We start from the raw sequence: 12,053 nt of genomic DNA on the forward strand, positions 1-12,053 counted from the left end.
AGATTGGTATTTCATATACTATAATTGTAAATATTTTGATACAAATGTTTATAACTCGAGGCATATAAAAACAGATTATGATTCCCTTTACCGTGTGAATGTTTTCTTTCAAAAAATGTAGGAAAAATATGGGTGATGATGACATTTATTCCTAATTAAGTTGTCAATCGGTTCGATTTGGACAAGTTGGCATTTATCAGAGACATTAAGCTACTTTCTGGAACTGAAAGTATAGTTTTATCTTGCTTTAATTAAACCTCTTAAGCAAAAATTGGAACTTTATAAGCTAATACATTAGAGAGAGGTTATTATCTTGAATCAGAATGGGTTATGACATTAACAAATGAGATGCTTGTACATTTCCTTTGAAGTAGCAAACTCCTGTAACGTGTCTTCAACATATAAAGCAATTCACGATGGTATGCGTCACATACATTTTCAGGAGCCCATTCATTGCATTACCTGGGACGTAATCTGTGTGGACTCTATGAGAGAAGGAAAGATTGGCGGCTTTCTGGGTGCAGTAAGGACCAGAATGAAGCGTGGAAAGCAGGGTTGGTGCTGTGTACCCCAGCATCATGTCAACGCCAATACGATAAGAGTGGCTTTAATGTGGAGTAGGCCATCTTTCACTCCCCTGTGGTCTTGGATGAAATAACTACACACAGAGTAATGCACAAAAAAAAGACACAATGGAACCCGAAAATAAGACTTCAACATATTTTAAGTTAAATTAATCAAATGGCTTTGATAGCCTCTTAGAGACCTATATGAGTCACTTCCAAAAGTTATCTTCTTAAGCTGATTGTTTGGGACTCAGAGCATATTCTCCATAGAGACAATTTACAGCGATCTTACTTATCATATGGGCTAAAAAGACTTTTGTAAGTCTAGCCTGGAAAAGAAGTTTCATAATGATTTGACTATTATTGTTGTTTTCAATGGGAAATGAGTTAGTTAAATTCCGGAGCCTGGAACCCTCTGTTGCCCCTCCAGGCCCTTCATGGTAAGAGGAGTATATCTGATGCAGGGGGAGATGGACATATGGCTGCCTGGGAATCACTCTTCCCCGGTCATGTCAGAGTTTGCCATTGAATATAGGAGAACATGGCATTTAGCATGACTCTGGCTATAAATATACATATATAATTTTGTAAACTGGGTGTTTTTAAGCTAGGACTGCTTGTTCCATTCTCTGATCTCATGGTTTAGAATCAATCTTAATTTTCCCACTTTTATTAGCATATCAATAGCTTAAACCCAGTTTACCTAGGAACTTTAGGATGATTCTAGCTCCTTAGTATAATAGTTGACAAGCTTTTGAAAATGATGAAACCTTACTATTTTGGTTTGATTTCACAACTTTTCCTCCCTCTCGTAAAATAATGACAAAGGGCACATATATCTATAATTTTTAAGGTGAATCAAGTGGTTGACAGTGGTGGGGCTGGGGGCTGGGAGAAATGGGTGAACTCTTTGGGTTTTTTTTTTTTTAGCTTAAATAAATTGCATTTTAAAAAAATGGTATTAAAAAGGTATACTTTTCAATTGGTGATTCTGATGCCTGACATGATACAAGTTGATTGAAATAGAAAAAAAAAGTAAAGCTGTTTTGAGTATTTGGGTACAATTTTGCCATAGCTCTTGAGGTAACTAGGCATTGCAAAATCAGGTTTTGAGAATTATAGTACTGGATTTATGAGTGACATAGATTACACTCATGAATCTGACACTTGGTCACCTTATTTTAAAAAAGTTAAAATCATCCTGGCCGTAATATTTAAACCCAGATTTGTTTCCATAAACCAAGTTACCACACTCACTTCAACATGGCATACTTGAACTGACTCTACTAATTTCTTTCACCAGAGTAATTCAAATTCTTTACCTCTCATTGTGTTTAATGCTTGTCAGAGCTCCTGGAAGGACAGGTAAAAGATCGATGCAGACAACTTTTAATTGTTCAGTTTAACTTCATTTCAGCCACTCATTCCCACGGCCTTTCCTTGGACGTTCCCATTCCCACCCACATTTTTTGAATTCCATGCTGTTAGTTCCTTAAGGATACTTTTTGGTACACCCCTTTTCCCTGTATCTCCAACCTCTCTCTCCCTCTACCGGAAGTGTTCTCTTGTGGGTAACTTATGTTTAAGTTTATCCTGTCTTAAGCAAAACAAAACAAAACACTCCCTTCTACCCTAATACTTTACCTCTTGCTGTCTCTTCACTCTCACGTTTATTGAAGGTGTGTCTTGTTATCTATGTCTCCACCAGGCCTCACCTTGACACCTGTGGGCCCCAAGTAAGAGCACAAATGGAGGTCTGCACACCGCATCTAAATATTTAAAAGTTACATATCAAGTTAATGAGCTGCTAAATAAAGTGTGTTCTACTGTTCTACCTTGATAAATATACCTAGAAGGTCAGGATCAAATTTAGAATTCTCAGAGTCCTTGGGGTTCTGGGGTAGAACATGATTTTGCAGGGGAAAGTTGGTACCGGGTTTCTGGCTCACAGCCTGCTTCCCTTACCCTTCACTTCGGGCTCCATCCTCAGGGACCTTGAGTGCATGACTGTGGAGATCCCAGCCCCACACATGCAAAACCAATCCTCGCCCCTTCCGCATCCTGCAAATGGCCACCCCTCAGCCATTTCTTTGTCCAAGAGTGTGCACACCTATGATATGGTCTGACCTCTGTATGGACTAGACTTGAGAGAAAGCCCAGGGGAGGGAGGCCTAGAAATGCGCTTGGGGATGTTTGGGCAGGGAATTTGGGGTCCTGGATAATCAGAATATAATCTGGAAGGAGCATGTGGGCTCCAGTGGGTATGCTCCTTTGGCTCCAAGCCCAAGGACTTCTTGTCCTTGTAGGGGTGTGGCTGGAGGACAAGCAGAGCAGAGCCATAAAGCACAGGCCTGGGAAAGGCCCTCTCACCTGGTCTTAGGGCAATTTTTTTTTTTTTTTTTTGCGGTACGCGGGCCTCTCACTGCTGTGGCCTCTCCCGTTGCGGAGCACGGGCTCCGGATGTGCAGGCTCAGCGGCCATTCACGGGCCCAGCCTCTCCGTGGCATGTGGGATCTTCCCGGACCGGGACACGAACCCGTGTCCCCTGCCTCGGCAGGCGGACTCTCAACCACTGCGCCACCAGGGAAGCCCAGGGCACGGTTTTACAGCCTGACTCCTTACTGGATCTTTCTCAAGCAGATTTGCTTCTGCCCTCACCACTCCAAAACGATCGCTTTCCTAAGGGTCAACGGTCACTTTAGATTCCCTAGTCCAGTGAATATTCTCTTTTGTTTGTTTGTTTGGTTGGTTGGTTTTCCTGGACCCCTCTGTTCACTTTATCTCTGTATTCTGCCTGAGAGACTTCATTAAAATTCATACAACTAATCACCACCCATCTTATAATGATTCCAAAATCTGCATCTTGGCTCAGACCAATTTTCTGGATCCAGTCTCATAAGAACCACAAATTCCACAGAACCCAGTACGTTCCTCCCCCTTTTGTATCCCTGGTCTCAGGAAATAACCACCCATCACTTAGATGCAGTTAGACGCTAGAAACCCAAGTGTCATTCACAATTCCACCTTCTCCTTAATTCTTTATATCTAATTAGTAACTGTATCTTCTTGATTTTAAATCCTAAATATTTCTAGACTCTTTCCCTTTCTTTCTAACTCCTTTGCTATGATATTAGTTTAGACCTTTAATAGCATTTATTTAAAGTAGCTGAAAGGTCTCTTAAGAATTCACAGCTCTAACTCATTCTCCGCTCTGTTGCAAAGATGATTGCATTGCAAATACCATCATGCCCTTCCTCTGCCTTTTTTTTTTCTTCCTCTGCTGTTAATCCTTCATTGGCGCCTTCATGTTGTTCATGATAAAATTCAGAGTGCTAAACCTGTCCATCTCCACCTTTCCTCCCCATACCATTCTATCCTCGAGCTAAAATGTACTACTTATTCCGTGCTTTGGGAAGTGTTTCCCCATGCTATTCCTTTTCCCCTCCTTTCTTTGGTATTTGGCTCTCCCCTTCTGATACCTCAAGACTCAGCCATTTCTCATCTTTGGAAGGGTGGCCAGGCTACCCCAGGCCCTACTGGGATGCGCTTTGTCAGTGTTTACATAACACCTTGTGCATAGTCATCCGAATGTTCTTTACAAACTATTTTAATTGTGGGTTTAACTGCATGGCTTCCTCACTAGAGCACCGTGAGGGCAGGGAACCCATTGTTCATTTATTACGTCCGCATTTAGCATTCTGCCTGGCAATTAGTGGATGTTTAATATAATTGTGTGGTGCCAGGGAAGGTGCTGGGGGATAGCATGATGCGTGACAGACCCTGTCTGCCATGGTGGTTTAAGAACTGGACAGGTGGTTCCAATGCAGGTACAAGCATGATTGATGCTGAGAAGGAAGAGGGGAAAGATGCCCTTAGATGGGTGTTTAAAAACCTTTTTGGGGTCCTTAAATTTGATAAAAGCTATCTCTGCAAAAACATACATATGTTTTTTCCCCATAAAATTTAGGACACTCACAAATTGCCCTGGAGCCATCCATGGATTTCCTAAGTAACGCATCCCTTGGACCTGGATTAGAGTGACCCCTGTCTTAGAGGAATCTGCTCTGGCCCTCACCCAGCTGTGCTCCGTGGGCTCATTCCTTTGAGGAGCATCTGAGATGAACTTGAAGGGTGGGTAAAGTTTTGGAAGCTGTACCCATAGGAGGAAGAGGGAAGGTAGTTCAGAAGGATGGGCTGATAAAGCATGGAGCGGGGAAAGCTAGCTGGAGCAAGCGAGCTCTTTGGAAATGTAGAGTAAGTTCTCTGTTGCAGAAGGTGCTGACTCTCAGAGTTAGGATTTTTTTTTTTTTTTTTTTGCGGTACGCGGGCCTCTCACTGCCGTGGCCTCTCCCGTTGCGGAGCACAGGCTCCGGATGCGCAGGCTCAGAGGCCATGGCTCACGGGCCCAGCCGCTCCGCGGCATGTGGGATCTTCCCGGACCGGGGCACGAACCCGTGTCCCCCGCATCGGCAGGCGGGCTCTCAACCACTGCGCCACCAGGGAAGCCCCAGAGTTAGGAATTTTAAACTGATTTGGTGGGATCATGGGAAGTCCTTCAATGGTTTTCTTGGGGGGGCATGACATAATTGGAGCATGCTCTGAGAGGATGACTTTGGTAGATTATTGAGTGGGTTCTAGGGGAAGACAAAGAAGATTGGAGAATGTGGGAAGCTGACGCAGTGGTTGAGGAAAGAAGTATAATTGAAGAAACTGGACAAAGTGGATGGGGATGGAAGAGATGAAGGCAAGAGACATGACTTAGATGCCCCATGACTTAGCAGGAATTCAAGGAGAAGCCAATAAAGATTATTTTGGTGTTACGAGACTGGACGTTGGGAAACTGGCCATGCTGTTAATGAAACAGGAAAGCTGGAGGAAGAATTAATGTGAGGAGGAAGAATTAATATGAGGGGGAAGATGATAAGCTCAGATCTGGACTCACAAAGTATGAGGAACCAGCTGGACATTGAGGAAGCTCTCCCCTTCAAGTCTAAAGAGGTTCTAGGAAAATCTTAAAGGGTTCCATTCTAGAGTGGTCCTGGAGGTCTCTGAAGCACCCCAGAATCTAAGTCCCGAGGAGGCTGCATATTTCCCATGTTTAAACTCTAGATAGTTAAGTTTTTCTGGGCACATCCATCATTCTGGGTCGACTCTCTTGGGACCGACCCTTCTTATATCTCTTTTAATGCAGCTGTCACTTGTTTTAAATTTTACTTTTAAATGGTTTTTATGGCCAAATTTAGCTTCCTCAAATCAGCATCATATATTCTGTTTATGTTAATTCCAACCAGGATCTTGTAGCCCCATGGAGAACAAGGCAATTGGAGGGGTGGCCATGGAGGGCTGACAAGAGGACAGGGCATAGATCCAGGGCACACTTGGAGTTTTAATTTGGTATCCCACGAAAATTCTTTTTTTTTTTTTTAAGATTTTTTTTTTGATGGGGACGATTTTTAGAGTCTTTATTGAATTTGTTACAATATTGTTGCTGTTTTGGTTTTTTGGCCACGAGGCATGTGGGATCTTAGCTCCCCGACTAGGGATCGAACCCGCACCCCCTGCATTGAAAGGCAAAGTCTTAACCACTGGACCACCGGGGAAGTCCCCCCATGAAAATTCTTGTTAAAATATCTTATTTGCTTAAATTTGCTTTTCAAAAATGTTGCCTTTTACAAACTTTCCCTTTGGAACATGTTTAATTAACATCTCCTTTTGTTTTAAAAATGTTTGCCTTTTTTCCTTTTTAAAGACATCTTTTATTTTGGGCCAAACTCTGTTACCCTTAAAGTGGAGACTTCTTGGGGGCAAACTATTTTGATGCTTAAGCCTCTGAACATCGATCTCACCAATGAGAGAATGATGCCTGGACACAGGTAACAGGGACGTGGCAAGGACATGAGTCAGATGATGTTATGAACAAGCCCATGTGATACTAGGAAGTATGAAGGAGTATGCAGATGAGGGCAATAGTTTCTCTATATTCTGAAATAGTCAGATTATAGTCTGAATTGGGGACTTGAATTATAGTCTGAATTAAAGCACTTGTCACCACTGTTCAAAGGGATGTGAAGAGCTTGGGGTGACTGTAGGAACATGCAACAAAAATGATTAAAGTGTTGGAAAATAGGTCCCAGGATGAAGGATGAAAATGTTTTTTGGTGTCTCTGGACGAGAAGACTGAGGTGGGATCTGATTCTGAAAGGTATTTATAAGGGATAGGTTCATGGAAAGATAGAACTAGAATGTATGATGGAGGAAGGTTGGGAGCAAACTTAAGAGAAGAAAAAAATGCTCTATCCTGTTTAATTTAGGCCAGAGTCAACCTTTTGCCCTGTCCCGTACTCTTGGTAGACATTACCAATTAATCACAACACCCTTTTCTACAGAGATTGGGCCAGTCCTCAAAAGTCTTCCATTTGGAATTCCAGGGAGCCTCTACCAGTCCTCTGGAATTTTTACTTAAGAAGAAACACATTTGCAACTCTAAGTTTAGACATTTAACTTTCTGAAGGCTTGAGGTTTTACCCGATGACTTCTCCAAGCTCTTTCCAGAACCATGATTCCGCCAAGTTTTTTGGTTAAATGAATTTCATGAGGATTGGACTTCATTTATAGATAAGAATGGATCATGGCCCTTTCAGCAAACTGGGACATCTTTGGAACACTTTTGGTTAAGGAATTGTGGGGTTTGCTACTATTTTATCATATAGAGTTTAGCTGTCCTCTCAAAAAAACTCTTCAGAGCCAGCCTAGAAAGTCTCATAATGCTGACAAGCTGGAGCAAAAAGAAATATACAGATGGAGCTAGTTACAAGGGAAGAGAGTCTCTAGGACTTTCTCTTTAAAAATGGTCCAGGAGGGCTTCCCTGGTGGCGCAGTGGTTGAGAGTCCGCCTGCCGATGCAGGAGACACGGGTTCGTGCCCCGGTCCGGGAAGATCCCACATGCCGCGGAGCGGCTGGGCCCGTGAGCCATGGCCTCTGAGCCTGCGCGTCGGGAGCCTGTGCTCCGCAACGGGAGAGGCCACAGCAGTGAGAGGCCCGCGTACCGCAAAAAAAAAAAAAAAAAAAAAAGGTCCAGGAGAAGAAAATTGGCTCTAGGTTGACCCTGAATGCTGATTGGCTGGGGAAGGCATCATGATGCGCTAATAAAGCTAATTGAAATCTCTGCTTTTTCTGTAGCTCTTTATGTGTTGTTATGAAAAAACCCTGATGAACAGTGGTTTTCTGACATAGAGTCTCTGGGAGGTAAACAGTGATAAATGGCAGATCAGGAAGCTGAAGGGCAGAAATCAATACTTGCTGTTACTCTGTAGCAAATTATGAGAAGCTTTGGACGAGAGGGACAGATGTTGTTTTTCAAATCACACTGTCTGAACTTTAGTTGTTTACACATTTCCTCTCTCCCTGCGGGTCCAAGTTTCTATCTTTGCCATATATACACTAAACATATGGGGCTATATGCATCAGGACAATTAAAAAAGTGGCAGGTAATTCAACTTGTTAATATCTGAATTTTCTTCTCTATCATCTACTTTCTCTAGCTCTTCTAATGGTGACTAGCATCATTTATTTTGTTGAAGGAAAGCCTTTGGATCACAAAATGGATTAAACTAAAGTAAAAAGAACTAATTGTGCTTAAAAAAAAAAAACAAAACCTTAAGAATTTCCTACGCTGAGTTTCAAGGGCGTCTTCCTTAGTGCCATTTGGCTCAGAAACATACATTCTGGAGTCACTAAATTTGAAATACAAAAATAAGAGGGATTTTTTAAAAAGCCATTTCTTCCAATGAGGTCAGCACAATTTTCACCATATTTTAGACAAATTCTCCATGTTCGTCTGAGTCAGATACATACATATACTAACTTGAAGTTTCTCCTCTGAAAAATAATAAAGAAAAAAATTCTTCAAAGATATTTTTGCTGTTTCCTGGGCAGTTGTTGTCCTTTAGTGTTTATTGATTTTCCTATCTTTTCCTTATTTATATTCCTTGCACCGCCCACCCCCCTTTTAAAGAATGGAGTAGCTTCTTGAAATTTGAGCTAACAAGGCAGCTATTAGGAAATTTGCTGTTTTATAGATCCTGTTCAGGCCAGTCACCAGGAGAAATGACGAGACGTCATTGGAGGAGACTTCTCGCCGCCCGTCACACAGGTGTATGGTGATGCTTTCATTGCTGCTTACCTGAAGTAGCCACCACGTACCTCCTAGAACAGTCAGAGTCAAGACTGCGGAGAGAATATACCCAGCCCTGTGCTCCTGTCATGCAGGGACACTGCAACTACAGAGGGGGTGTTGGTTCCTCTTGCCTCCCCTATCCTGTCTGCCTACGAACTGCAGGCTCACCTGACTGATCTAAAGACAGAGCCCAGAAGGGCGGGTAGCCTCCTGCCACTTGATAATGATTATTTAGAAAGAGAAAGAGAGAAAAGGATTTTAAAAAGCAACCAGGAGGACCTGACAGACCTCAGGGCTGTGAGGCAGAGAAATGATGTTTTGAGGGGCTCTGACTCAGGGCCAGATCATAAAAACTGAGACATGATCTAATTAACATCAAGTATCCATCCCTCCCTTGACTGTACGTACATGGAGCGTATGTTCTATAACTTTTCTTCCATTGTTTGCCTAGAGCCCACCACATTGCCTGGCTCGTGTAGTAGACGCCGAATAAACATTTATCGAACAGATTAAACAAGGGGAGGAATGAAAGAATTTTAACTTAAAATGGAGGAGCAATAGATTTTCATTGAAGCATCAGGGATGTAGGATATACTTGCAGGGAATTTCTTGGCAAGGAATATTGTTGAAGTCTGTCATGGGTTATTGAGTAAGTTTCACGTAATCTAAGGGGATGCATGGTCACACGTCAACAGTACTGGAATGATTTCAGTGGACTGCCTGGAGGAGGGCACAGAGTAGCTACTCAGAGCCTCTCATCCTTCTCTTGCTGTTGATGGTTCTGATTCTCAGGAAGCTTTCCCTCTTCTCTGCTCCCCTGTGTCTATTTCCCAGATGATTCAAATTTCCTTATAATCACCGCAGTACAGGAGCCATGGGCCCTGCAGCATTTTTGACAATATGGTCTTGGCAGTCATTTTCAGAGCAAAGATGATACCTTCTCAATTACATCAGAGGTGTCATGGGCCAAGACAGCTGAAGGAGTAAAACATAAGGGACCAATGATCCCTCTGCTAAAAAATATAGTGCATCATTACTGGTGCTAGCTAGCAAGTGTTAAGAAACAGAAGTCAGAAGCTACTCCCACCCATCTTGTCTTGCATTAGCATCTGTTGACCTATATTGTGCATTCTGTAAAAATTCCATATAGCAGAGAAATCAAGAGTAAAAAGGTCATGTGAAGGCAGAGAATGAGTTGGAGAAGACGTGGAATAAAAGGACCCGGAATAAGAAGACAGTTTGTAAAGATAGAAGCCATGATTTCTGATTTTATTTTTCGGTCAGAAGATAAATAAGCCCAAAGGATGCTGTATCAGTCTTGGGTCAATCAGGCACATTTCACAGTAAGGAAAAGGATGCATTTCCATTTTCTTGGTCCCTCTTCTCTTCTTCCGTCTTGGGGCTACCTGTGAGGTATGAAGTTGCCAGCTGCTTCCTGACAGACCCTGGGACCAAGAGTCAACCCTTAAGGAATGCATGACGAGAATATCCTTATCCTAATGAGTGGCTGGTTCCCTGTCTGTTATTTCACACTTTGACACTAGATGTCAGGGAAAGACTTAACATTGTAATTTGCAGGTCTCGAACCGCTTCAGTGAAGGGAAGGCTGCCTGCAGAGAGAAACCAGGTGTTGAAAACTGGCAAACTTCCAACTGTGAGCCACTGAGGACACCAGGGTTCTTATGCCAAAACATCACTACCCTGCTAATGCTCTATTAGACATACTCTAGATACAGCTGAATCTAGTTTATAGAAAGGGTTAGATCAAGGTCATTTCAGAGAAATAGATATTTTTTGGGGGGGGAAGAGAATCATCAATTTAATCTTTCAACTTTATTATAAAAGATATTCAATTTTACTTAGAAAAAAAGGCAGTAGATATAACATGGTCATGTTCCTATAATCCTTTTTATTAATGAGTTAGGAAACAGCAAAACCAATTAAAAATTACATGAAAGTCTCATAAGATCATTCCAATACTCTGTGGTAGTTCCTTTCATTTTGTAAAACTGGCATTTGGTTTTAAATGACATTAAGTAAAAATGTGGTTTTACTGCAGAATAACTAAATCTTGGCCTGCTCTAGTTATATTGCAAGATTCCCAAGGCCCTCAGCCCCTTAGCCAGGCTTCCTGATGTAAAAAAAAAAAAAAATGTGCTTTTTCATTACTATGGATGCCACATTCAAAAAATTGTTTTCTTTCTTTCTTCCGTTTTTTTTGACCTGAAAGAAGGCAGTGTGAGCAAACTGGAGTCAAGCAGGACAGTGATAAAGGACAAAGCCAGAAAAGGGGACATGGTTTTCCTCACTATGTACGTTTCCCCTCCCCACTCCCAATTCCAAAGGGTCACGGCCACCGTGTTCTCAACCACCATTTGGAAATAGCTAGTCATCTACCCGCCCAAGGTTAAAAATAGCACTCCCACAGCTGGAGGAGGGTCCACCCAGATGTGGTGTAGCAGCCCTGCCTTCAGAACGACGTTCTAGGAGTCAGTCCTCTTGGTGATTCTGGAAGTCGTTATATCATCATCGAAAATAGCATTATTACTATCACAGTATTAAATGCGGGTGTATCCTGCATTTATTTGTGAGCTGGATGCTGTATATTCCTGTACAGCAATCTCAGCAACCCCACCCACTTGGAACTTTCAGATAAAAAATTGAGGGGGACAAAAAATAGAGGCAGTTTCGCAGTGTAACTCAGATTAGAGGATTACTCAGACAGGATTAAAAATATGGAGGGCTGTCAGTATTATTGATTTATTGATGGATGTGTTGACTGACTTATTGATTTATTTATAACAGACACTCATATAGCACATACTATATGCCAGGCATTAATGTCAATCCATTTCAACCTTAAAACAACCCTGCTAAGTAGGTACCGCTATGAGTTTCGTGTTTCAGATAAGTAAACGGAGGCAGACAGGTTAAGTAACGTGCCAAAGTATTGGCAGGTAGGGCTGCGGTCCTGGGGGGGTGGGGAGGGAGGGCTTTCATTTACCTTTTCTTCTACTCAAGCTGAGGTCCCATTGGACCAGCTATGCTTTTTCTCTTCCACTCAGAAATGGAGCTTTATGTAGTTTAATGGCCAGATGCCAGGTCACGAGGGCCCTCCAAGAGCCCAGTGGAGACTCCACAGAGTGACGAGTCCTCCCGCAAACAGCCTGGGTCAACTTGCCAGCCGTGTGAGTGAGCTGTTCTAGAAGTGGATTCCCAGCCCCAGTCTCACCTGATAGCAGCCCTGGCTAAGACCTGGATCACAACCTCATAAAAGACCTTGAGCCAGCACCACCCAGCCAGGCCACTT

This window comes from Monodon monoceros, unplaced genomic scaffold, assembly GCF_005190385.1.
Source record: "Monodon monoceros isolate NGI ecotype Baffin Bay Population unplaced genomic scaffold, NGI_Narwhal_1 Super_Scaffold_6, whole genome shotgun sequence".
NCBI classification, from domain to species: domain Eukaryota; kingdom Metazoa; phylum Chordata; class Mammalia; order Artiodactyla; family Monodontidae; genus Monodon; species Monodon monoceros.